At 36.7% G+C, this 27,357-nt stretch overlaps 1 long non-coding RNA gene across 1 annotated transcript in view; it reads left to right on the forward strand.

Moving 5' to 3' along the window:
• LOC309879416 overlaps positions 1–25,583 on the forward strand; it is a 61,715-nt gene extending 36,132 nt beyond the window's left edge. The window contains exons 3-4 of the long non-coding RNA XR_014317741.1: positions 25,353–25,419; positions 25,541–25,583. This is a non-coding gene — a long non-coding RNA (uncharacterized lncRNA). The remainder of the gene's footprint in view (positions 1–25,352; positions 25,420–25,540) is intronic.
• Positions 25,584–27,357: the final 1,774 nt, after the last annotated feature.

Raw genomic sequence — 27,357 nt, forward strand, 5'->3', positions numbered from 1 at the left:
ATATTAAGTGTTTCTTGTGGCTTGCAATCTATAAATTTCCAGCGTGAAAGATGCTGAAGAACTTGAGAGGTGCATTTAGCATGCAGAGCTGGCAAAAAAAGTTGGAGAAGCTTCACATTTGAATTTCAAAACCCACAAAGTTAAACAAGGGAAAGCACTTGATTTAGAAGCCTCTTGGACTTTCAAATGGCAAATATTGGTTTTCATCATTTTTTAGTGTCTAACAGATTTCTAGTTGGGGCTGTCTTTTAACTCTCATTTCACCCAGCATTAATCCCATTTTAAGGGGAAAATTGAGGAGCAGCCTACCAAACGCTCTCTCTCCTGCTTCACCAAAGGCCCCATCCTGCATCATACAGAATTGTCCTCTCCATCTGAGGCCCTTGTGGGGGCCCTGTCACCACTCACTACCATAATCTTGTGCAGTATCTGTACCACTCAAAATCCTGAGAATCAGAAAGCACAGTTCAGACCATTTTCATGGTAGCATTTCTGGAAAAAAAAAAACAAACAGTTACTTCAGACAATTGAGATTACATTACTTCAGGGACTGTCACGAGCTTTTCCTGTTACTTGGTGTCCTGCAGTCTCGTGCCTGTGGTAATTATAACAGTTACTGCATGAAAAATACTGTGTGCACACACATAACATTACAAAATGACAAACTCAAGGATCAAACTGTATTACTATATTAATGTTTACTAATAGAATCAGGATAAGAGGTAAAATAAAAATGTCTTCACAAAAGTTATAGTTCACCATAAACTACATATTGGGAACATTTTATGTAATAGCCTCTCTGATAGTAAGCAGGTTGCTACCTCTGGGGTTTCATTTACTACATGTCTTTTCACACATTAAGTGCCTGTGATGGGAGATGGATTTAATTCCTATGAAAACCTTTCACTGTCCAGGAGGAGGAGGAAGAGAAGAAGAAGAAGAAGGGGGGGGGTTGGGGAGTGGGGAAGCTCATCCTCCCTCATTTTACAATGCTGGTGGAAAGAAAAGGCATGCTCACAAAGTTCAGTGACAACCTTATATAATGCTTTCAAAAAACTAACCATTAGGACACTATCCATGGAGACAAACTAGTGGTGTCTTTTCAGTACTAATATCATCCAGTCACGTAAAAAGAAAAACAAGTCCTATGATTCAGGTGACCAATCTAATTATACCAAATAGTGAATAACAAACAGCCGCTTGGAGTGAGCTGTTTCTAAATTATTCTGAGCTTAAAATTCTTTTAAATAGATTTCTCACAGAGGAAAATGTCAAATATCTAGCACCTTTACAATAAATCCATGGGCTTTTCAGGAACTAAAATATGTAAATAATGTATCTGTTGAATTTAGTTCAATGAGTAACTCAGCCAGCTGTACTCATAACTTTAGGAAAGCATTGTCTTCTGCTTGTTGTTTGTCTAAAGTCTGTCTGAAGATAAATGTTATTTAAAGATTTAGAGAAATACTTTTGATCTGGTAACATAATTTTATCATTTTCAGAAAAAAAAAAAAAAAAAAAAAGAGGTGAAGTTAGTAACTTCCCCCCTGATGTGGTTAATAAGAAAACTTGGTAATGATTTCATTTAGATGAGTGAGTAATGCTTACAGAAGACTACCTGCCTTACTAAATTTTAAAGAAGGTAGTGTGGGAAATCTATTAAACTGATAAGTGCACCTAGCAGAGTAAAATATTTTTAAGAAAACAATACATAATTCTTGAGAAAGCTCCATAGTGTATGCAGTGCAAGTATGCAGTCAACCAGTTAAAGGGATTTTGAATTTACCTTATTTCATAACTTTAAAAATCCAAACATAAATGAACAAAATCCAGCTGATCAAGTGCTGTTGAATAATTTTTGGCAGTATTGAGCTGTTGATTGTTTTACTGAACCTAAAGCTGTGCTAGACCCCTCACAGCACAACCGAATGAAAGCATGCAAAGAGCTTGCAGTTTAATTTCATGTGACAGAACAAGAAGACAAAGCGATGTAGGTTGTATTAATAAATTCATATGATTATTCAGCAATGTCAGTCCAGCAAATGTTTCAACTGCTATTTTGGGGCATATATTATACATATATAAATATATATTTATAAATAGCACATAATAAATGCTACGGTTGACTCATTCCTTTGTATGTGGCAGGGGAATGGCTTTTAAAGGGCATTTTGGTGCCCACCAAAACCATTCAGGAGTGTCAGAGGCAGCGCCTCTCTAAGCAAGAGCTTTGTGTGCAGGAAAGCTTGAAGGATCGGGTCCTTTTGTATTGCGTGAGCCAATATTGTAAAAAGTTACCAGGTTGAATTAAGGGCTAGCTGTACTCCTCAGGAGTGAATTACACATTTCATCCCAAACCAGTGCCAATGAATGCTTTGAATCTGAATTGCCAAGAGGTAGCATAATGGCAAAACTGACACATACTTGATAGCTGTAACCTTATTTACATCGACCCTGACAGAACTCATCACATTATAATGTAGTATTAATAACATGTTAATTGAACTACTAATTGTCATCAGCCATTAAAGTTACAGGTTGCTGCTTCAGTCCTCAAATACAACATTTATCAGCAACTAAAGAAAAAAAATGCTTTTATTTAAAATATTGGTAAAGAAGCTGGACAAATAAAATTAGGCTGACCTTTTGATAGATGTCTGTTTATTGATTTAAATTCACCATTTTGTGAACAATGTCGAAGAGGTCTGTTAGAATAGAAGCATGTATAATAACACGAGCTAAACAATTTCTATTTCTTTGTGTGCCATTACGGAGAGATTGAAGCAAGCTTCACCTAAGTGTAGTGATGCAAAAAAAATAATAGTACCCAGTCTGGATGTGCAAAGGCAGAGGAAAACAAGAGCTTCATATTAAAGTGCCTTCTAGGTAGCTGACATGACGCATCTAGTCAGACGTAAATAATGACAGACGGAAACTATCATGAGGTCTGTGAAGCATCAACATGCTGCCATCATTTTCTTTCTAACCTTGCCTTGCTAGCAGCTCTCAGACTTACAGGCTGAGAGATCATTTAAAAAGCAAATCCTAATGATGCTGCCCACTGTAACAACAGCCAGTGAGATTGGCATCAATTTAGTTCGGTTTGGGAGCTCAGTCAAGCAGCCATGGCTGGCTCCTGACACCCTCACCAGGAACTATCTCTCCTGCCCTGGCTCCTGGGTGTCCTGGGGAAAAGGAGGCTCCTGCATGGGCATGGGGGAGACGCAGCTCCCACCTGCATCTCAGCAGAGGAGCTCTCTGGTTTCTTCTTGTTGTATTGGTTCACTTGGGTACAGGATGCCTGGAATATGTTTTTCTCTGTATATGTTTTGTTTGCAGTATGTGTGTGTGTAGGAAAACAGATAGTAACATGCCAGTGTCCCTGTAGCGTCAGATGAGCAGTGTTATGGTTCAGATAAACACATCTGTACATGGCTGCCATGATGTGGAATGGCAGAGCAGTTTTGCAGCTGCAACTCGGGGAGAGAAAAAAAAAAAAGCAAAACACAAAAACCTCATTGCAGTTATCTGTCTTGTCCAGCTCAATAGACTCTATTCGTCAAAACCACCTACAATAAAACAGTCACACGTTTTATTTAAGCCCGTGACTTCATTGCAAACCACTGGGAAACAAAGCTGATGTGCAATAACATAATGGCATTATCACTTTGGAAATCAGCATGTGGCTTTGCTTGGGTGCTAGCAGGGCATGAGGTCTTAGAGAGAGACAGATGACAATGTGGGGGAAAAAAGCAAGTAGCTCAGACTGCTTGTTTTTGATTGTAAACATCATTTTCATATACAACAATGAATTTCATCTTGTTTGGTAAGCCTGACCCCAGTCTGTATCACTGTATTTCCATTGTTTGTATGTAAATTAAAACATGACCAAAAAAAATATATCCTCCCCAGCCCTCCCCATCAGAAGTCTATTTACGCTTCATGGATCTTTCCAGTACTTTAAGCACAACTAAGCAGATATCTCAGGTAAAGAAGATGCTATTTTTTTTTCAAGGAGGCATTTTAAAAGATTTCTCCCCACACACTTCTAAATGCTCTAAATACTAATGCAGAATTCGTGACTCTCAAAGTAAATAGATGGCACTTAATTATGCTGGTGATGTCAGGTACTGTATAGGTTGATTTCCCAAGGCGTAAGTGAAAAATGTACTATTTGGTCTTAAATTTAGACTTAATAAATAGCTAATTTAGGATCTTGTTCTATATGCAAGGATATAATCACAAGGCATTCATTTTTAAAAGGTTTCATTTATTCTTGTGAGCTTAATTATTGCAAGGAAACTGTGAGCAATTTGTTTTTTTACCAGTGTCTGATTTCTGAGAATGGTTATTAAATATTAAATGGATGCATAATTCAGGCAATTAAGAAAGTAATCACACAAAGTAATGTAATGGAAGTTAATTATTACTGCATAAGCAAATAGTTCATTAATGCTAGTAGTTGCTATGGCTGCATTCTTAATACATGCAGAACTGAAGCATGAATCCTCTGTGTATTCAGAGGTACTAGAAGTATGGTACTGCAGAAAGAGTGCTCCTAATGAAAGGCACAGGCAAATAAGGTCATATTGACCCCGACTTGTCTGAATGCTGTTGGATCATCATTACTTAAGAGAGTTTTATCAAAACCATGGCTGCTTCAGATGCTTATAATCTCTCCTGTTTGTAATACAGACCATGGCTTAAATCAAGGAAGAACTTGGGGAATTCAGCCTGTTTAAAAATAAATAAATAAAAAACCCACCAGTCCTGTTTCCCCTGTTAAAATCCTACCCAGTGGTGCTCCTCTTGTTAAAAGGCTATAAAATCATTATATGTAACTTAAAAGGATTGTACAATTTTCAGTGCAAAAGCATAATAGCTGACAACCACCTTGTTAGATTTTGTTCTTGAACGACTAGAGCAAAATCTGACATTTCCTTGCTAACGTTATTTCCCTAAAGCATAGCACTTCATAAAGACTATTTTAAGTCAAGAGACACTCATGCAGCTGTATTCTGCCTAGTAGGCTGCGATGCAGTGATATTAACCTTAAAGCCACACAGTTCAGCCAGGAATGGGGGGATATGACTGAGGGATGAACAATGCAGAAATTATAACAAGGGTCTTGTTGCAACCTCAAGAGGTGTTCAGATGGGACAGTTGGTGCATTCTTTTTCTGGCTTTGGAGATGAGCTGAAAGTCACTTGTTCATTATTGACTAGTCAGTATTTTGACTATAGAGTGAAGGGGGAGTATAGAGTAAAGACTGAGCTGTGCTCATGACAGCAGCAATTACCATGCAGGACAATGATTGTTAAACACTGCAGTTATCTGCATGCCCTCTTCTGCCAGCTGTTGGTTTTCATTTATCCTTGCTCAAACTTATAACCCATGTTGGGTATAAGGAGATGGATTTTGTTGCTAGTTTTTCACTGAAGCTAAGCAAAAAGTGAGGTTGGATTAGTTAGCATAGACTGCTCTGAACTGCCTGTGGTGTCTGTAGCCCCAGAGGGCCATTTGACAACTGAGGATGCTGATGTTCACAGTTTTAAGTTGTGTACTCCTCATCTCAGAGCATCTCACAAAAGGACTGTAAGGAAAAGAGGGTGTAGGAACTAGCTGTTGGTAGCTTGGTGCTTGTTGATTTTTCTGGGGAAATCTTCAGATAGTAGTTTCATGGTTCCCTATGTATGTAGGACTCAATCAGGCCAGGGAATCTAAGGAGGGGGAGGGAAAGCGTCGTGGTGATGGCTCAGCAGTGCATGCTGTAGTCTTCCCAAGAAGCTGGGTCAATCAGCTAGAGTAGTGATATGAGAAATCAGGAAATAAAGCTCTTAGAAGCCCCTGTAACTGTCTAGGGGAGAAACAAAGATTACCCTTTTGGATTGAAAATGTGCTTTTGTGCATGCACACACACACAATGACACTTCTTAATTTATATTTAGGACTACTCATTCCATGAAAGTGTTCATTATTTTGAAATTTGTAATGCTGTTTCAGAATGAAAACAAATGTGAAGTACAGGAAATTCCTACAGGACAGAAATTGTGCGCTTTTTTTACCAGCTTTAATAACCACCAATGCACCAGCATGAGCAGTCAATCAAACAGGAATTGAGCCAGCACAACCCCAGGAAAGTTCCTTTCATCCCTTCTTTATTTGAGAAGCAAACCCTTAGTCTTTTTGCAAGCCCTATTAAATGTACAGCTTTTGTGGAACGTCTGGGAAGGCTTGGGATTCGTCTGCCATGGGCTGAGTGTGAGAGAACAAGTACCAGACTCCCGCAGGCCCCACAAACAACACCTTACAAACTGCCATCTGAAGCTTTCCCTGCCCAGTGCCCCTCTCAGCAGTGGCAGTGTCACGCTGGAGGTGGGGAGCCCTTGGGCTCAGCTGCCAGCAGGCCCTCTGCAGTGCTTATGGCTCTGAACAACATCTCACACTGCCCCCCACACCTCTTTTGGAGCCCAGCTGCCATACGCTCGACAAAAAGCCTCTCTCCATGCATACACTGCTGGCTCTGCTGCACCTTTGCACCCAAGTGGTTCCAAAGTGCAGCCCTGTGCAGATGGCAATATTACCCCCCAGAGGAAAAAGATAACAAAGGTGGCTTGCTGTGGATAACTGACCAAGTGGTCATCTAAAAGGATGCCTAGGTCAATTCAGGTGGTAGAAACACGGACTTGGATAATAAATGTTTCTTCAGTCCTGCACCTGAAGCAGAGTAATTGAATTAATTTCTTGGATAGAACAGAACAAGGGCAAAAATGTCATAAGACCATTTAAAAAATTAACAGGCACTTCCACTTCAAGCAGTTTCTCACAGGCCACTGAGTAGAAGAGTACCTTGTGTATCTTAGCCTAGAAGCTGTTTAAGAAGAAATGAGCAATGAGATCAGCTGTTACTCAGCCCTTTCCACTCCTGCCAGGACTGAGTGCTTAACATCGTGGCTGGCAGTGAGACTGGCCAGGTCTGAAATGCTTCGTGTGAACAGCTGAATATCTGTTACCCAGAAAGTCATCAACCAGTGCAACTCATGACAGAAACTTCCTTTGCAGATGTGCAGCAGACCTCACCACTGCACCATCCCTGCCAGCAACTGGAGCTGGGACGGGCCAGCAGGACATTGGTGCCCACAGCTCTCCAGTGTGCTGGGACTGCCTCTGGGCACCTTGGTGCTTCTCCTTCTTTGGTGGCATTCTTATGTAGTACATATGTTTTTTGGTGACTGCATTAGGAGCTGTGATTGTGGTATTGACAGCAGTTTTAATTGTCACATGGGCTGCTTATTTGTGTTTTTGACAAATGAATGAGCAGTAAGTGCACTTGGAGGTCTTTCAGTGCAAATTCATTCATGGTGTGTAGAGGGATTTGCACAAACCATTCCTAGTAATGATTTTATTTTTAATTTTTATTTTTTATTTTATTTTGACCCCACAAAGAAAGCAGATTTCTGGAAATGTATGCACAGAGGGCGAAGATCTGATTAAAATTATGATTCTCTGAAATGAGAGGATTCAATATAACTTCAAAATAATTTGTTCTGAATACAAAATTTACTAACGTTATCGTCTCAACACTATACTCTTAATATGCTATATTTTTCTAATCACACAGATGCAACTTTTTAAGTCTTATTTGCTGTGCCCAGTATTGCAGAAACATCCATCAAAACTTCCATTTAACAGCAATAATGGCACCATTTTTTATTAAAACTTCTCTTTGTGAAGCAAAATGATCAGTCATTTCAAATATTGATTTTTATTTTTGATCAGTCTTGTAATTCTTCTAAGTTCTGGTTTAATGTGTAATATGAATAACCAGTGGATGTTTTGTTTTCACTTTCAGTGGTAAAAGTGATGAATTCTCAGATTCAAAAAAAGTACTGGACCTTTATTTTCAGATAAGAAATGTAAACTTTAGCTTTCAGCTCTTTGTTAGAGCTATAAAGTTATCTTGTTTTCTTTAGTTATGATACGTTATTAGAAACCTGAATTCCCACAGTAAAAATGTTTCAATCTAAAGAATTTTTACTACTAAACATGACATTTACCTGATGAAGAAGGCAGAGATGCTAGGGCTTTGGGAAAGGAGGAAGAAGTACCTAAGTGGTGGAAAAAGCTTAGCATTTGAGTGCATGAGGTTTTCTGATAATGTACCATCTGGCAATAAGAATTCGTGACATCTGCATCGTCCTATGTATCTCTTTCTAAATATTCTTGCCAACTGCATGTGCGAGACGTATTATGTTTGAATCCTGTAGTGCATGGTATGGATTTTTCTAATGTCCATAGGACCAATAGGGTTCTTCAAGCACATGTGTATCTATATATATATATATTTTAATAGGAGTAATCAGATCAAAAGTCGATACAAATATGCTTACCTTACCACAGAATTTACTAACTAAATTCAAACAAAAATCTTATAAAATAAGTAAAGAAAAAATAAATCCCTGATAAAGACGAAAAAATGAAGAAAATGAGAGTAGCTTCATTCTTAGTGGAGTTGCAATGAAGTAGCTTGCTGGTGAAGTTCCCCAATCAAGTATGCATATTTACTTCTCCACTTTGTGTCAGTTACCTACCGTTTTAATATTGTATACAAAAAAAATAATAAATAAATAAATAAATGAAACTCCCCAATACTGGTTCCTATATAAGAGTTTTTGCAGTAGGTTAATTATAAAAATCAACAGCTTGCTGTCATCAGAAGTGATATTATTTAAACTGCTGACTCTTCTGTTTTTAAAAGGTCTGTGCTAAGATAACTGTCCGGCAGCTGAGATTGGTCTTGTTGAAGCCTTCTGAAGCTATGTTGGATGTTACATTAGCAGCATGCCTGTGTGTCCTTTGTCCTGTGCCTATTGTTTAGACAAGAGAGGTTATTAATTCCATCAAATGTACTGTAGATTGGGAGATGAAGTATGACAAACGCAATTTCTCATTTCTCAAGAAGCAATTGTAAATAGATGAGGAACAATAAAAATATTACATATGGAACTAATCTGCAGTGCAACTGAACTGGGTGATACAGTAGGAAAAATAAAGCAAGGTAGAGGTAGTTTGAGCTGAGAAATAGGCTTGGCAGAGCCCAGATATTCTGAGGGAAAACATGATATACTCTAGAATCAGAATTTCTAAAGAAAATTCCACTCTTCATCAGTGAAGCTAATTTCTTATTGAAAAAAAAAATAAATCTGTGATGACTTTTAAAATGGCATGAGAGCTTGAAAAGATGGAGCAGAAACATTTAAGAGATGGTAGTGTATGTGGAAAGTTCCAAACTGAATATAATAGGCCTCTGCATCTGGGAGGCAGAATCGTCACAGGAGATAGTTCAGGCATTTTTTCTTAACTAACTCTAAGAAGTTACCATGGGGTGGCTTATTTTGAGTGATTCCTCCTCATTTCCTCAATAGTCCTGTTGATTTAACTCAGCATAGTCATACAATAAACATTTCAATAACCAGGTCAACATACAGTATTCATAAATTCTTGCAGAGCAGCTCTACATCCATCATGCAGTATAGTAAAGGTTGAACACCAGGCTTATCCTATTTTTCATTTTCCTTAAGCATATGCACGTACTTTTTCAAATCATACCACACTGTTATTCATAGATTCTGGGAGGCTGTCATGAAATGTGAATAAAAAACGGTGTATGTATAATTGTATGGATTCTGATAACAGAGATCACAAGGAGAAGATGAAGTTCTATGTATGTCTTTTAAGTTTTGGATCCAGAAAATATTTTCCTTTTCCTCTTTGGTCTTTGGCACACAAGTATAGAAGTAACAAATGCTCAGTTGTGGACCGTCTATGTAGGTAAGGTGATGTATTCTATTATCTATTACTGCGTCTGTATATATTGAATTTGTTCTCATTTTAATAGATATTCTAGATAAATATAGAAAATTCTGAAGACCCACCATCTAGACCTTAACAGAGAATGTAATGCATGTCAAAATTTCCATTCTAGGTCTATTTGAACAGAGGTTGAAAAACAGTATGTACTTGTGATAATACATAATCATTTGCTTATTCTGTATATAGGACTTGTTTTTTAAATATTTTTAATCAAAGTATAATTTCATGCTCCTTAAATTTTTCTCCAGACTCTCTATTTATTTCATCATTTTATTTGGTGTAATGATGGTCAGGAACCTTTTTTTGTTTGCTCTTTTTAGTCTCTTCTTTACTTTTGTTTGCTCAAACATCTTGACGAGGTTAGACAACTACTTGCCTTCTTGTAATCTTTGACAAAAACTTGCTAACCTATCAAAGGTAGAAAAAGCTCTGCCTGCATTACCTGACTGTACACCCCTTCAGTGAAGTGACTTTGGAATTTTCTGTGAGCCTTGGCAGAGTATAATCTGTTTTGAAGCTATGTAAACTGATGTGATTTCTAACTGGGAACCCAGTACTGTCCTGCCAAGTCAGAACTATGTTATAGCTCATTGTCATGTTAGTACATGGTGTTAAGCACTGCTTGCATGGAGTAAACCGAGAGGTGGAACATTTTGAAATCAGGACCCTTACCTGTGTATGTAAGTCTGTTAACAGCTCTTGGAGGTCAAGATGTTGTGTCTGTTGTGTAGGAATAGCACTGTAACTTTTCATGGAAATTTTCTAGATCCAGAACTCATTAGTGAACTCCTAATAGTTCACACCAGTGTTTGCCCTCGAACTGAGATGCTGGTGGATTGCCAAGACTTGTTTAGCAAAATGCTCCCAGGAAAATTCCAAGGAGTATGAGATCTGCACACAGTGACTCCCACACTATGTCTCAGTGTCTCAGTAAAAATATAAAAGCTATTTCAATACTTCTAACATTAGGATGTGTTACCAAAACAAACAAACAAACAAACAAACAAAAACCCTGAAGTTGCCATGCCTTCAAGTTTTAAATAGGAAATTAAATATTTAGCAAGTTTTTTTTTTTTTTTTTTTAACCTTTTAAGTAAATTGAAAAACATGTTTTTTTTTTGTTTTGTTTTGTTTTCCCATGGAGAGATGATAATTCTTGTTTTTAGTTTCTATGGTTTAACTGGCTAAGTTTTGGAGCCTACCAAAGCACATTACAGGTGTTCTTAGCTGGCAATACATTTCTTAAAGTTTGGATAAGCTCTGGAGAAATACTGAATACTTATACTTTAAACAGATTTTTTTTTTTTAATTATTTTCTGTGTGTCTGGCTATAAGTTTTCAGCTAGCTTTGTTAGTATACTGCATATACCACACATTTTGTCACTTGCCAATTATAGCATGTGAATAATAAAAATATATATGTAGCTTTTATTTAAATTTTCTGTTTACTATTTGTTACATGTAATTAACTTAGTCAATATTTTATTAATTGTAGCAATACTATTTCCTCCCTTCCTCAGTGTAATACAATAGAACTCTATTACTTGAATTAGAAAGGTAAATTAAAGGGAGACAGGAGGACTTCCATTTTCACTGAGCATCTTTAAAGCCATACTAGAGCAAATTTTAAGGTAATTGTTAAGAAAGATTTGTGAGTAGGATGTGTAAGACATGAAAAGTTTGTCTCTTCTTATTGTTCAAAGACTAAGTGTCTAGGGACATCCAGGGATGATGTATTATGATTTCTTCAGTACAAAGAGTGCAAGGAGAAAATAAAATGAAGTGGAAAAACAAAACAGGAATAAGTTTTATTTATTTTGTAAATAAACACTTCAGTTTCAAAGAACCAAATACTGGAGCAAAAGCTTTCTTACTGGCTTCAGCTTGTTGAGATCAGATCATAGATGAGATCATTGGTAAAATAGGGCATTCCAGTTTACTTAAAATATCACATGTGAAAATGACCGGTATACACAGACCTATGGTTGTTTCACCCATGTGTTTATTTCCAGTCTCGGGCCTTCAAAAATGCTGGTACTTTATCCTTGGAAGAGCATCCTGACTTGTAACATAATTACAGGTTGCATTTCAGTAGTCTCAAAGAACAGAGAAAAAGAATGAAAGGACATTTTACACTTTGGACGGCAAGTCAAAACTCAGCTAAAAAAGGACATGTTTTTAGTCTTTGCCATGTTTTAGTAAGTATACAGTCACTGAAATATTCAGGAGTGAATTAGTCCAAATGTTTTGTATCACCTGTAATTTTGTAGTTGAAGAGAAAATAAAGAGCAAAGACAGCTATGAAAACATGGAGGAAATGGCAGAAAAGCAAAGTTTAAAAAGCTTGCTTGGGCAAGTCTTGCAGACCAGAAACACAGGTCAGGAGTCTGAATACTTAATAACACTCATGAGAGGAGGAAATTAAGAACAAGATCAAGAGTAGCATGGGATAAAGGTAGTCTACACAGCCATGAACAGGCAAAAGCACATTGCAGGACTATCACGTGCATGTAAGGAAGTTACCCTTCAGCAATACTGTGTGGTCTCTTTTGAACAGGTGTGAAAGAGGGAAATTTAAATTTTTGCTTCAAAAGCAGAAACAGATCTTGGCTGAAGTGCTAGTGATGTCCTTATTCATCTTGGCCCTAATCCTGAGCTCAGTGAAATTAAAGGAAGGTGATTCCTGTTGAATTCAGAGCACCTTGGGTCAGACACACTATGAAGTATTTGGTGACAATGAAGTGCTGTTGCTATGCTCTTTGCTGCTGCCAACTCCAGTATGAAAATTAATTCAAAAAATCTATAACCAGTGTGAAGTCAGTTCTATGTTGCTATTGCTACTTAGGGATAATTATAAATACCTGCAGAGACAATAAGTGTGAAGTCTCTACAGATGCTGTCTGGGACATTTCTAGGCAGGAGAGAGCTTGGCGCCATTTTTATAGTTATGCCTGTTAAGATTTAATAGATGGAAAGTTTCATTAGTGAACTGTGTTGCAATTAACTTGAAGGAGGTTCCAGCCTACTGTATGCAGTCCTTCCTCAGAGAAATTTATTTACATTTCCTTTTGGTAATAATTTATTGGCTTTTCAGCACTTGAATGTTAATCAATAGTGAGGACCATGATTTAACAAAAACCCACCAACAACATAACATGATTTTCTAATTACTCTAACAGAGGATTGGATCAGCTGTATAACTTTTTATTTCTCAGTGAACACACCAGTTGCTGAAAGTCAAGACTGAGCTAACCCAAGGGCAAGGGATAATGCAGAAATGCAAATTTAAGGGAATAGTTTTCTCCTTGGTAACATCAGTAATAAGGATTAATGAGGTAATGACCTGGCTTTTGTTTGTCTCTTTACCTGAGGCCAGATCCTGCTTGCTTCATGCAATTTTTTCATTGTAAAAGAGATTAGGATTTAGGTCTTGGTCTTGTTGATGACCTGCAGTGGGAGAGGAGTTGCACAATTCCTACTGACTTCAGAGCTATTGCAGATTTTTTAGTGCATTTGGTGCAGGACAGGCCCACATGCTTCTGAAAGAGGAACATTTGGTTGCTTGAAGCTGATTGATGTTCATAGTGATAGAAGATCATGTTCCTTGAACTTCCTGGGTCTGCTTAAAAACAGCCCTATCAAAGCAAGTCTTCCCTTTTATCCTGCTCAGAAAACTCTGCCCTTGGAGGCAGGTCCAGGGCAGGGCAGTGCTAAGGCATCCACAGCAACAGTTGAGATGAGCCCAGCGGCTGCCATCTGCAAGCTCTGTCACAGTGGACAGCCTTTCCTGCCCAACTGAGCTGTAAGATCACATTGCTGAGATGTCTGGAGGACCCCTTCCCCTTTAGAGAGGCTACCGGCGTACTTTTTCTGACAACCTTAACCATGAAGTGAAGGCAAACTGCTCTGAAAAATTGTTCTCCCCAGATCAGAGGAAACTTTCTCAGATTTCTGTCAAAAACTTTGGGAAGAAAAAAAATGGAGTGATCTATATGAACATCCTTTGGGAGACAGGTTTGTGCTGGCACTGGTGAGTACTGGAAGACTTCTGTGCAGTGTAAATATTCACGTAGTGCCAGCAAAACTGAGAAACAGATCATGTGATAGAGCGAGAAGTTATACTGGCCTGATTAAGTTGCAGGTGATGGCAGTTTAGAGAACAAAAACTGGTGGAGATTCTGTTTCTTACTGAATGGATATTTTTTCTCTGAGAGACACAACGCAGAGCTGGCAAGCTGGTGTTAATAGGATCTGGAAGGTTTTGCATTTCATATTTATTCTGAAATCTCTATATGATGACGAGTGTGTGACATGTGACTTGTATTTGGCCTGGCACCATAGTTTCAAAATGAACAAACAGAAAAAAAGGAAGGCATTATACCATATTATGCTATTTAACCTATATAGAGAGTACTAAGTATCTGTCTCTGAGTCATCACAAAACCCTAAATATTTTCTCTGCAACAGCGGTGTTATAACTTTTTCATGTTTCATTTTCAGGATGTAAAATTACTAACCAGGACTTAAAAATAAATAAAGTAAATAAAAGAAAATCGTAAGCCATCAAAGCTTACTTGGTAGGAGAATGTGTTCTGTGTGAACCATCCCATGGGCGTAGTTTCTAGGGCTGAGGGAAGAAAGTGTTTTCAGAGTAGACACATGGACTGGCCAAGTGACCTATATGTATGTGCGCAGCTGGAATGTGTGGGTTTGGGTCAGAGCTGCAAGGTAGGTGAGAATTGTTTCTGCCACTTGTAGTCCCAACCAAGTGCCTTTTCTGAATGGGCCTCTGCCTTTCTCTGCCTGCCATGTTACAGAAGGCCCATTTTGTATTAAAGGTTTAAGAGACCAGAGATAGGGAAGAGGAGAAGCCACCATTTAGTCCCACTCCAGTTATTGATTCATGAGAAGTGGAAGGAGGAGTGTTAGAGATGGGTATAAGTAATCCCTTGCATATCAGCTTATTGTCTCATGAGCTCCATAATTCTTATGGGAAAATCTTTCTCTTCCCTTTTCTGTCTCTTGTGCTGTCATAAAATGCTCTGAAAGGTTTTCTTTTTGCTTGCAAAAAGACAAGAAGAAAAGCTGAAAAATTAAAAGAATAAAAATATGCTTCAAATACGATTGCGATTATGAAGGTGAAAGGGAAGTTTTGGATATGTACAGATCATCCTTCTTATTTTGATGGACTTAAGACAGAAAATAAAGGATGAAAGAAAGCAATGGATGTATAAGTAAGGGATAAGGCTAGATGTATCCCTTCAGGAAGAAAAAAAAAAGATATTACCATGATGCTATGAGCAGGATATCTGCATATGTGCACAGATGGCAATACATGTTACAGCTTTGGCTTAATAATGAGAAAGTAATTATTTTTTTCTTAATTTTGGATCTTTCTACTTCATTTAATAAATTCAATATTATTAGTTAACACACACACAAAAAAAAGTCAGAATAAGAAGGAATATGGTAAGAGAAAAGCAGCCAGCATTGGTCTGTATAAATAGGACTAAGAACATTTTCCAGGGCGTTCCTCACACACAATTTATCCGGAGCTACCCTGAGGCAAGAGTGAAGGTGTTGATCTCACTGTTGCAGATTTTTGTTACTAAAGGTGTCTGAGATTGCCCAAGTCAGTTAGGGCTGCAGTGTTGTTGAGGCTGCGGTTCAATGGGACAGCAGTGCATTAATTCACAGCACGTTATAACCTTCCAGAATCCCTGCCTCTCACTCCTCTACCAAATTATTATTTGCATTTGAGTACTGTAATCCTAGAAAGAATACTTCCAATTACCTTAAAGGAATGTTCTGTAATCTTTTGCACATAGTTTGTCACTACAGCAGAGACTACTTTGATTTAGTGACACAACTTGTGGTTAAAAGCTTTAGGCAAGGCCACACACATGCAAACAAGGACTGGTGATTTGGATAATTAGTAAGAATGGCAGAGCCCTGTCTCTTTACACAAAAGTTAGCAACGATATGCAATTAAAAATGAGCTGTAAAAGGTAAAATCTTGTAGATATAATGGAATGCAATAGATCAGGTTGAGCAAAACAATATAACTACTGGGGAAAAGAAAAGTCTTATTTTCAAGTGTTTTCAGTGAAACCATTTCTAAATGTGGAATCAGAGAGACTACTTTGTGTGTCTCTGCAAAGCAGGAACATCTCTGTTGTACAGTGGCTGTCCTGATGGCTCTTAGGTTCTGCTTTCTTAGAACACTTATTGAAGTGTGAATGGGATATATTGACAGTATGAAAAGAAAATAAAAATAGGGCTAACCAGAAAAGAACAACATCCATTAATATTTTCTCTTATGCATTTTTTCTACCTCTTTTGTTTCGTGCTGACTTCTGGAGTCCTTGGCCTTGCAACTGGTGTTCTTTGCATTGTGAAGGCTTCAGGCTGCCCCCAGCTTTATTTACATTTCAAAAAATTTGGGGTACATTCCATTCTTTGCTTATATATTCCTCCTTATTTATCTTATGAAACTAAATTTTGGACCATTTCCTTGTCATAGTCCATGATATTTTTTATTAGGAAACAAGGTCTGCTTCATATTGTAGAGCATCACAGAAGAAGATTCTTTATTCCAAAAGGATAAAAACTTGTGTTCAATGACAAAGATGGTAAAAGGAAGGAAAAGGAATGCAAAGTAATTGACTAAATAGCTTAGTCATAAAAATCAAATGCAAGTGTCAGTCCAATAATTATAGAATGTTTAAGATGTGTGCTCAACAAAATCGTATTTTTTACAATGAAATTATTAAATACTATAATTATTTAAAACTGTTCAATACTACTGATTCAATTCTACACTTTGTCTTATATTAAGGTATGATCTTAATCATCTACAAAGAGTAATTGTCAAATTATTTGAATGCATTTTTAAAAAATATTTTCTTATATGAGAATATGAGAAAAGTCTGTTTTTTTTTGCTTGTAAGTATTTTTAGAATTGGTTGCTATTCATCAAATACTCTAATTTCAGTGGGATTTTTTCCTCCAAAAGTATTTACAATAAATTTTATTATTTGCCATCACTTTTGTTGTGCTTCTGGTTCTCAACTTGAGCACACTGTCAGCACATGAAAAAACAGCATGTGACTGAACCTGCAAAGGAGGAAGGCAAATAGTAAATTAAAAGTTGAAACTAGCAGAATACAGGCCATAAATGTAATGAGAAGCATTTTTCAAAATCACTTAGTAAACATTGCAATGTCCTGAGGAGACCTCCACATGGAGGAGAGTTTCCGTTATCGGAGACTTTCAGGGAAGGGCTCAACAAGCACCTGCCAAGGTCAACTGACACAGCTAATTCTGCTTGTGACTCATGCACAAAGGTGATGTGGTCATGCTGAGTTACTGAGTACAAGGAAGGGATGCCAGGATCCTTGGAAATGAATGCTTTGAAACATTCAAGGGAGTGATCCTCAGTGGTAGGCTCTGGGAGAATCCTGACTGTCCCAGCCATATTCAGCATGGTTTGGCATGGAAGGAAGCTACTGCAGTGCAAAAATACATTTTTGCTTCTTGGAGTGCCTTGGCATTATGAGTTTGCAGCACGGTCCATTTTAGGTTTTCATAGTGGTCTGCAGATGGTTATAAAATGGAAACTTGTGCTCTTCTATGAAAATGGTAAAATCTGCAGAGGGATGTGTGACAGTCCTCTATCAAAGACGTTATTGGGAAGAGTAAAAGCAGTTAATTAAGACTGTCATTCCAGCTGAACAGTTACTTTATCCCATTGTAACAGTCAGGAAATATTGTTTATTCAGTTATGACTGTCCTGGAAATAAATCTGTTCACTCACCAACTGAGGAGCACTGCTCAACAAGCTCCCTCTTGGATTTGTGTCTACGAAACCAAAACACTATTTCTAACAGTGTAGATTTCTTAGTAAAAATATTACCTCTCTGGCAAATAACGGGGAAGACTAAGAAGAAGCAAACAATTATGTAACTACTGTTTCTGAAGATCATAATCAGAGCATTTCTCTTGTAAAGTGAGAAATGCTAGTTGTTTAAAGACCTATTGTACTTCAATATATATATATATGTATATATATATATATACACATGTATATTGAGCTTAAATCTTTTACAGTTGTTTTCCTTTTGGCAAGTCAGATTGGTTACTTTATTTGCTTGATGGGGATATTTGGAGGAAATGGGGAGGTCTTGATTGTACAATGTAACTGTTTTCAGCATGCTTTGGTAAAGTAGTAAACTTTAAACTTTGGTAAAGTAGTAAACAAGTCTTAAGGAGAAGTTAGCATTTTAGTGAAAAAAAATCCTATGGCAGCCTTGATGACCTTGGAAGAAGAAATTAGTTTGTTCAGCATAGAAGAACATGACAGAAAGCTTCCAGTTACTTTTGAGTTAGAGAAAACATGAAGATAGTTTTAATGTATTTCTAATAAATCAGAATGACTTCACATTATTTTGTGTACTACATATTTATAGTACAGCTTTAAATCTTTGGAATGAGGTAGGCTACGATACATGTTGGAACTGTCTAATCTGTCTATCAGATGATATAATACAGAGGTCCTGACCGCTGAGGTTGCTAAAGATCCACAAGCATACCTCACAGAAGAATTTTTAACCTCATTCTTCTGCTAAAATAGATTTTAGATATTTCTGGAATAAGTATATTCTGCTGAAGCAAGTTCTTTCTAAAGATTTGGTGTTATATAGTGCTCTATCTCATTTCTGTCCTCAGTTGTGCACTATTAACTGTATGGAGTAAATTGATAGGACTTCACAGGAAGCTTTAATTCAGTAGCTGGTGAATGATTCAAATGTGAATATATAGGTTTTGTATTTCAAAATACACCAGATAATTATTAACAAAGACTGATCCTTGCTTTTTTAGTATACAAGGCACACCCGGGTTCGTAGGTATTTTGATCATTTTTATATACTAATCATTAGAATTATGTAATGTTCTTTCTAAATTTGTTGTTTTCATGTCACATTAAGTACCAAGTTGTCAAATGTCATCATACAGATAGAATTTCCGTCCATTTTTCTTTAATAATCTGAATAGCCAACTAATGTTAACATGACACCTTTTCTTAGGGATAGTTAGAGCAAATGTAGTGGAGTGTCAGCTTCCCATTCCGAGTTTTTTTTTGTGTAGTCTTCTTTCTTTGTGTCTTGATGCCTCCAGTGGAAGTGTGTATATCGCAGGAATGGGACCATTCAGCTAGGTGCACAGGAAGTGTTTTACTTCTAGTTGGTGATGTGTAGGTATTAGCATTCGAAGCTCTCGTTTATGTCTTACAAATGGCTCATATGGTTCAGAAGAGAAGATGAAAGGCCTTGAATAGGGTTAAGTGAAATCTCTGTGGTGACTCTAAAGTAATCCTTAATGGTCATGTATTTGTAAAACAAATAATGAGGAAAAACAAACAAACAGAAAAAACACCTCTTTTGTACTGGGATCAGATATGTGTGCAAGTATACATTGAAAATGGTTCTTTTTCCCTCTTACCCAATGGGTCAGTGTTAGTGTCTGTAGATATGCAAAAAAATGCAAATATACATTGAGAGTAGTTCTTTCTCCCCTCTTACCCATATGGTCAGGGTTAAGGTCAGGAGGTATTTGTTTGGAGATGATGGTTACATTGTGTAAAATTGCTTAATGAGCTTAGTGAATGTTGAAATAAGCTTAACAAGAGAGGAGTAGTAGAAAGATATCTAGCAAAATGATCTAGTTTGCTTCCAATAACTTTAAGAGGAATCTTAAAAGATCTCTGATAAGGGAGCAATCCTGAGTGATGCTTTACCTCCTAATAAAAGCAAAAAGTGGTAGTTATTTTTTTGAAACCTTGAAGACTGCTACCCACTCCTAACTCCAGCCTCCTACCATTTGTTATGCATTGCATATGTGTACGATACAAAATGAAGCCATGTTTATAAACTTTTAGACTACAGACTGACCTGAATCTGTGCTGGAAAAAATGCTCAGGAGTGTAATAATATAGAGGTTTTGGTCAAGAGATGAAATGAGAAGATGTTATGTACACATTTGGTATGGTACTTCTCTTTGAGGGAAATGTTCCTATGAAACTGGGGATAAATAAATGTGTCTACAACATGCATAATATTATCTGGAAAAGAATAGAGATTCTGATTATACTGAAAAATAAAGAATCTAAATCATTTGGAAATTTCAGAAAGATTTGGCTCAAGTTTCATTGACCTGATTTCTAATTTTGCCCTTCTTGGTTCTCTGAAATATCCATTGAATTATGCAGATGTAATAGAATTGCAATCTGTAGCTAGATTGTCAAACAGTGTAGCTGGAAAAAGCAAAATGTGCTCACACATCTAAAATCTTTTATTTTGGGTCAAAAACTTTCCCAACAGTCTATATTCCACATTCCATTGTGGAATCTCCTAAAAAATATTGTCACATTGTTCACATTACAGTAATGTTCAAGGTTACAACAGGGTTGTTCTTCAACCCTGTTGCAAATCAGGATCATTACCTGATTTGCAACATGGCTGTTTGGTTAAGTGGCACAGAGTAAGGTGAAAGACCTAGATCTGTATTTGAGAGAGTGTACATGGTGCTCAGGATATAGGCGTCCTGCTCCATGACTAGAGCACTTGTACTCCAACACAGGCTACTGCAACAAAAATAGTTTACTAAGATACTTCTGAATCTACAATAATCTGCTGCATCAGCAGTGTTTTTTTTTTTTTTTTTTTTTTTTAAAGAAATGGACCCCTTGAAACAAAACCTCCAAGAGACCTCTGTCTGTCCACATTTTTTTTTTAATGAGTAAATAATATTTTAGGTAACAGCTGAAAAGAGAGTCTATCTAAACTTTCATCCAGAAGACAGCCCAATGATATTTTTTTGTATTTCTGTGGATGAATTTAGCTACTTTTCTCTCAGAAAGAGCACAGCTGTGACATGTGAATAAGAAATGCTCTGAGATTTTAGTGATTAGTTGATTTGCATCTTCAGCTGAAAGGAAATTCTAACTAATTAATGGACTCAATTACACTTGTTTCAATTTAAATAAGCAAGCCTAAAAGCTTTCTCTGCACCTCTGTTTGTTTAAGTTGGGTTTGCCTCTTTGATCTCATGTTAACATACCTTAATGACAGGTAAAGATTGATAATGGTGTATTGTAAAGTTCAGGTAATAAATGGTGTTTTACTCATAATAATGCTGAATAATGTACTTTTTATGACCCAGTTTGATGGAAAATTTCCTTGTCAACTCTGCCTAATTGTCCAAACAAAACCACCCATTACTTAAAGAACTACATGTCTAACCTAGACACATTAATTAGGGTCATGACTGAGCTACGCAAAGGAATATAGTAACACTTCAGCTATCTTTAAGTATGATCTTTGGATAGCAGTCCTAATGTTAAACTGAAGTTTAATGGGGGAGATGTTTACACTACCCTTTTGTAGCTCATGGACATATGTTGGAATCCATCCATAGTGGCTGGGTGATGGGAAAACAACATCTCCCTGAAGGTCTTTAAAGGTCATAAACAATATTAGTCTGAACATCAGAGATCACAACATCAAGTAAACCTGGACGAAAAAGAAGGAAAAGAGTTTTCTGGGTTTTCATCCAATCAGAAGTTGAAGTCAGTAAATATCATGTTCCATTGAACTGAGGGTTAAAAAGGGGGTTAGTCTTCAGCTGTCAACATCTTGCAATCCTGTACATCAAAGTGTTGTGCCAAGCCCTCCATGAGTGCTGGCACTCTCACAATACTTCATCTGCTTTGAAGTTTCAGGGATTTTTGCTGATAATGTAGCAAAATTACAGAAGTAACACTATAGCCTTGAAAACAGAAGTTCAAATTTCAGAAAATTCTCATTTGAAAATTTAAAGTGTTCAAAACCATTTTAGGTGTGGAGATTTTTTTTTTTTTTCTGCGCTGAGGATTCAGCACATGCTTAAAGTGTGAGACTCTGCAAGTATTGGTTTAATTTGTAGTAGGAAATTTCATGTTTCTGACCAAGGATTAAGAAACAATTTTTAACTCATTTGGGTTTATGCTGCAATTGAAAGTAAATGTTTGCAGTAATGTGTTTTATATTGATTCAAATCTTCGGTCCTATTCTACTGTAGCCTTTCCTCTTTCTTGCAGGACTAACCTGCACAAATTAATAACTCTTTGCATATTTAGTTGCCTTACTGTTTTCATTGGTGGGTTACATGCATGTCTTTCTTTCTTCAAAGGAAAGAATAGCATGTTCCCTGTTTTGATTTGTACATTAAAAAAAAAAAAAAAAAAAAAAAAAGACAAAATTACAGGTGTTCCTGTTATTTTATGTTTAAAAAGTGATACTGAATTCTCATTGTCTAAGTTTCCTTGCACTTGTGCTGAATTTTGTGGGAAGTTGAGGCATGACAGGCTGGTTAGGGCTAACAGCTTCCAATTACTTGTGATTACTTTTGTGATTACTTGTGACTCCAATTACTAACCTGAAGGTTAATGCAAGAAATAAAAGCAAACAAACAAGCACTCCACTTCATTCTTTATTTGATATCTTTGCATTATTTTCCCTTTTATTATTTATAGAAGTTTAATTTGTAAATCAGAGCAAGCAGATATACTTAACCACATCCCCTGGTGGTACTTTGACTACTTGTTTTGGCATTGCATGATGGAGAAAGCAGAGGCTACTTCTGCTCCCCATGATGAAGTCCATGAGGACTTTATCATGCCTCTTGGTGAATCTGATCATGATGATTAGATTTCACTTGAGAATCCAAATATAGGCTAATTTTGTACATTTGTTAAAGCCTTTAGGGTACAGTCATATGTTAGACTACTTGGAGAAAGTTTTCCTCCTTCATGTGATATGATATCCTTCAGGAGAACGCAGGACAGTTTTTCTTTAGATTCAGCTATGGACTTGTGGGTTACAGGTTGTTCTCCAAGCTCGTTGGGGAGTTCCTGTAAATAGCAGTACTCTAGCTAAAAGCCAGGAGTGCTTGGTACAGTGTTGTTGTTTTTTTGTTTGTTTCATCCCTCTGGGAACACAGGGGCTGCTGAGCCATTTTAGAGGAGTGTACTTTTTGAAGTAATGGATGTGTCAAAGGAAAATTTGTACAGGTTTGTAATATATACATACAGTTCAAGACTAATGGAACTGTAGAAAGCTTCTTGATCTGTTAATTAGTGATAGGGGTATGATACAGGAGTTTCATATTTGTTTTCTTATTACAGAAAGGTCGAGAATATATTGTATATAATTGTGATATAAATAAAATAAGAAATACCTTATAATATAGCAGAGAATGTTGATGTCAACAACATTGTTGATGTTGATTTTCAAATCCTTCTGTCCCTCACAGCTGTAAGGCAGTCAATAAATTTCCAATGGTGAGTCAGATATTATGCAAAAAAAAAAAAGTGTCGTATTGCTTATGCAAATTTTGTTCTAGAAATCACTTAACTACTCCTATTAAGAAAAAGCACTCAATTTCTTTTCCTATGTCATATCTGACATAGGAAAACCTATATACGGAAACCTATATATAGGAAAACCATGTATATGTCATATAATTTAATGCTGGTTAAAAACAAAACAAAAACAACGGCAGCAACATAATTCGATTTCTTTCTCTTCAAATGGAAATCTGTTTCTTAATTTGTCTGTTATGATCATTGAAGGAGTTAAAAACACTAATAAGCAAAGTACTAATAAATGCTTCTTAATTAGAAAATAATAGAAAGTAAGTCAAAATACAAGTTTTGTATTCACATTCCTTTTTCTTTTAATTCTTATAACCTTATGCCGACCTCCAAGCAGAAGCACCCCATGACTCATTCATGTAAATGTTCTGATGGCTGTATTAGTGTAGCCTACGTAGAATTCTTTGGTCAGGGTGTCCTTGTATTTGATAAGTTTAACAAAATTTGTTCTGTATTGGTGGCACTTGAAGTAATAACAGCAATACTATGTGAAATCTAAGTAAATCTGATTTCAACAAATTCTCATTATATATTAAGCAAAGAAAATATAAAACTATCTAGCCCAATATGAATGTGGTTCTCAATGGAGCCTGCATTTAACAATGCCCTATCTATAGCGAAATAAAAATTGTAATGAAAAATGAAAACATGAGCTTCCAAAAGTAGACTATGCTGTGGGACAAAACAATTTTCTAATGAGAGGTTTCCTTGATGCAGAGGTCAGGTCCTGTTGAAAAAACAATGCTCACTTTTCTAAGTACCTTACAAGCAAATGTGATATTGCTGATTTAAGAGAATGTGTATTCTCTCCCACTGCCTCCATGCAACTAAGCATTTGTTGGGTCTTGGAAACATCAGCTTTGGTGAGAGACCGAGTGTATCAGCATGCTTGGAATAAAAAGAAAAGCACCTCCAGAAAAGTAGTGCTTTTTTCCTTTTTCTCTCTGTTGTTTTCATACAGTACTAAGAGTATATAAGATGTTATGCCAAAAGGGATTTGTCCTTTTTATCTAGTAAGAAGAATGCTTTTGTTATTTGCATTTCTGAATTGCTTAGCTGCCCAAGCATGCTTTATGTGTGCTGCTTGAAATGTGTCATTGGATCACGTGAGTGCTGTTCTCTAGCTGATGTTGGACTTCCTCCAACAAATATGGATTATGTTAAAGTAGGTTCTGAATTGACGAGGATATGTTAATAACTCCCAGATGGGCATCTTTGTGCAGGGAAATACAAGCAGTGTATGGCAGGAGCTAGTGTTTGGCAGGTCCATCATTCCGTCATTAAAGGCCACATTATTACTTACAACTCTGCTTGCATGACAATTGCTTGCATAAACTTAGTCTCTCAATAACAAATACACACAATTTGCTTTTAGATATGTTTTCCTCTTGCAAGGATTTTTTTTTATATGCCAGCTGGTTTTTCCTCCTGTTTAAAATATGGATTTTTGAAAATGAAATAATAGCATGAAATAAACACTTAGGTTCCACAAATTCATGGTTAAGATCATTTTTTTCAGATGTATGATAGAAGCACAAAATACTTGCACCTTACTTTTTTTTTTTTTTCAGTCTATTATTCAAAGCTTAATGCTAACTCAAGAATTCTGGTTGGATCAGCACATTTTCACTGTGTTTATTTAAATTGTATTTATAATTACAATTGGATATGCTATGTTTAAAAAAAAAAAAGTTTATTTCATTCTCTAAGGGGGTTTGTAGCCTTCCTATGAACGGTTAAAAATAATGTTTTTCACTTAGTTGCATGGATAAAGTTGTTATGATTAGATAACTATATAGGCAACATACACGAGTATGAATTATACAATAAAAATGTTTGCTATTTGCTATGCATCTTGATCACTGCACTTGTGCTTCATTTATTAATCCATTTCACCAAAACATTCCGAAGCTCTGTTCAAAGCAAACATCTGCAAAATGTCTCTGGCTGGAAAATATTCCTTCCTTCCTTTTTCACCCAGCATTTTTTTTTTTTTTTTTTTTTGCAGTTCTACCCCTCCTAAATATCAAGTCATGAACCTGAAAAGAAATGCAAAAGCCACACCAATTTTTGAGGTATCAAAAAAAAAAATTAAAAATTAATTGTATCTTTCACTGCTAGCTAGAAGTGGAGTAAGGGCTTGGGATTTGGGAAATGGGATACTTTGGGATTCCCAGTTTCTGTTCTTATCTTCAGTCCTAGAGCCTTGATTCTGGGAGTGGATCCTATAAAGCTGGACTTCTGGTAATGATTTGGGGAGTAGTTCCCAGGTAAGATGATATAAATAACATGGGCAATAATATAAAAAAAATATATATAGTGAATGTCATGAATGTTTTTATCAGTTGCCTAGGCCATTCTGCACCAAAGTCAGATCTTTACCTCATTTTAATATACTCTCAAAAGCATGCATGTATATTTTCTCACTAATGCACTTATGCTCAAACCTGGATTTTGACTGGCATATCAATGATGATGATTACTTCACCTTTTTTATTAAGAACAATGAAGTATACGTTTTGCAATAATCTCATTGAGCCAGCTGATGAGAATTTGCATTTCGCAGTACATTCTGGAGAATTCTGCTGTGCTGGGGCAGTTGATGACCCAAAACATCAATACCATCCAGTGTCTGGAATTGACCCAAGCAACAAAGATACTGTGAGGGCTTCACATATTTTTGTACTTCTCCAGTCTCTTTCTGCATGTTATGATATTATTACTCTCAATCTGGCACTTAATTTTCTTGGCTCTTAAAATGAGTGTTGTAAGAGCAGTTGAATGTAATATGTGGTATTTTAATATTGTGACTCTTAATGCTACATAAAACCTTTGTTTCCTACAGGTTTATTGAGCTGGTGTATTAGATTTCCTGCTGCATGAGCAAGAAGATTATGGTGGCTTACGTCTAAGTGTACTTTTGGGAGGCATTTTGTATTTTCTCTATAAATAGTCTTTCTAAAACACAATTGTGAAACTATTAATGTTTATATCACATTATACATCTCTCTAAGTTTACTGTGCTGAGTATACAGTGTGGTAGCAAGAGGAAATCTTTTTGTCTAAGAAACATGTTCAGAATTGTCATTGTTAAAAGGCTACTAAAAGGCAGGATTGTTATATTTATCTTTTTATCTGTAGGGTGTTTTTGGCTTGTTACACGGAGTCATTCCTGTTTTCAACAATAGTAAAATTGCATCTCTTATGGAGTTAAGCTCTTCAATAGAACTTAAAAATGTTAAACTTCCAGCAGAAGTGTGGGCATCCTGGCTATTCCTTTTTTGTCGGAAAAATGTCAGATGAGTCTACTGCAGTTATAAGCTCTTCACAGATAAACCTTGGACTTGGGACTGAGAGCATGTGCATAGTATAACTTGTATTTTACACTGAATATTTTTTTTCTTAAGAAAAAGAAAGCATTTATTATGTAATTTAAAGAAAAAAGCAATGGAAACATCCTTCATCCTAAAATAAATGGAAAATATATGTAGGTGGAAGGAAGCAGAGGAAGTTCATATATGTATTATATTACTGATGTATATTCTGTTTTGAGAATAATTTAATGAGCAATTTCTTCACAATTTATAAGAAGATGCCACAGGCCTAACTCTTCAAGGTCCCTTGGAACCACTTATTCATCCGTATGTGAACAGCCAGTTTCATTATTTTTAAAAACAGAACATGAATGAAACAAATGGTTAGTGTCGCTCTGTCCAGCAAAATGAAAGATTATCATCTCAAGCAGTGGCTGTCAGGTGGACCAGGTCCAGCTCTGCATCCTCCTTGGGTTTAGATGCAGGGTGATGTGTGGGTAATCTGCAATTTGCTGGGGGCATCGTTAGCTGGCTCTGCCTCCAGGGTAGGATTTGAAGCAGGCCTGGAGCAGCTGTGTGCCAGGTGGGTTGGGGAGGGATGCTCGATGCCCCACCATCACCCACTGGAGGTGGTGCCAAAGCCCCGGTGACATGGAGGAGGCATTAGGTCACATGAGTTACATTAAGTGGCAAGTGATA

The sequence above is a fragment of the Aythya marila genome (genome assembly GCF_965140915.1).
Source record: "Aythya marila genome assembly, chromosome: 6".
In the NCBI taxonomy this organism is placed as follows: Eukaryota; Metazoa; Chordata; class Aves; order Anseriformes; family Anatidae; genus Aythya; species Aythya marila.